Source organism: Sinocyclocheilus rhinocerous, unplaced genomic scaffold (assembly GCF_001515625.1).
Source record: "Sinocyclocheilus rhinocerous isolate Xijiao unplaced genomic scaffold, SAMN03320098_v1.1 scaffold2967, whole genome shotgun sequence".
NCBI classification, from domain to species: domain Eukaryota; kingdom Metazoa; phylum Chordata; class Actinopteri; order Cypriniformes; family Cyprinidae; genus Sinocyclocheilus; species Sinocyclocheilus rhinocerous.
Genome location: NW_015634034.1, coordinates 60,445 through 61,424, shown reverse-complemented (window position 1 = coordinate 61,424; position 980 = coordinate 60,445). Strand labels below are relative to the sequence as shown.

Here is a 980-nt window from a genome sequence, read left to right as displayed (position 1 = left end):
ATCTCTGAGCAACATGACGGTGTTTCGTTCCTGAATGAATCATCTGATTAAATGATTCGGTTTAATTGCAATGACTCATTTATTAACAGTGACTTGCTGCCACCTACTGGTGGTTTTAATTTCACATTCAGAGAATCTTTTATTATTTAAATAATTTCAAATATCAGTATGCAAAAGATAATGGACACTTTTAGAAAAAAAATGGCTTTATAAAGGTAAAAATTCCCATAGAATGTAAAAATGAGTTAAAACTTATTGGAAAAGATTAATTTCTATCACTGCTGCGAACTGATCACCACACAGAATATAAAGAATATCAAAAACTTTAGGAGTCAGCTGTCCACGGCAGTCCTTAAGATATCAGCACAATAACACATTCAGCAAAATATTGTCTAATTATCGTTATCGATAAAATCCCAGAAAATATCGAGATATTATTTTTTGTCAATATTGCACACCCCTAATTTACGGTAGGAAATTTATAAAATATCTTCATGGAACATGATCTTTACTTAATATCCTAATGATTTTTGGCATAAAAGAAAAATTGTTAATTTTGACCCATACAATGTATTGTTGGCTATTGCTGCAAATATACCCATGCTACTTAAGACTGGTTTTGTGGTCCAGTGTCACATTTGCCTTACTTTGACATGCAAAAACAATTTTTACATAAAGATTACAAAGCCATGTAAGAATGACAAAAAATGCAGACACAAACTACAGTTAAAATGTTTGTGTTTGGTAAGATTTTATTCAAATGTTTTTGAAAGAAGTCTCTTTGCTCACTAAAGCTGTATTTATTTGACCAAAAATACAGTAAAAACAGTAATACTGTGAAATATTATACCATTTTAAAATAACTGTTTTTTTTTATAATATAATATATTTTTAAATGTAATTTATTCCTGTAATGCAAAGCTGAATTTTCAGCATCATTACTCCAGTCTTCAGTGTCACATGATCCTTCAGAAATCATT

General features: G+C 29.5%; 1 protein-coding gene across 1 annotated transcript in view; it reads right to left on the bottom strand.

Annotated features, from left to right (window-relative positions):
• The window catches only part of ppp2r5a (protein phosphatase 2, regulatory subunit B', alpha isoform), a 31,297-nt gene that overhangs the window by 15,703 nt on the left and 14,614 nt on the right, over positions 1 to 980 (bottom strand). The window lies entirely within an intron of this gene.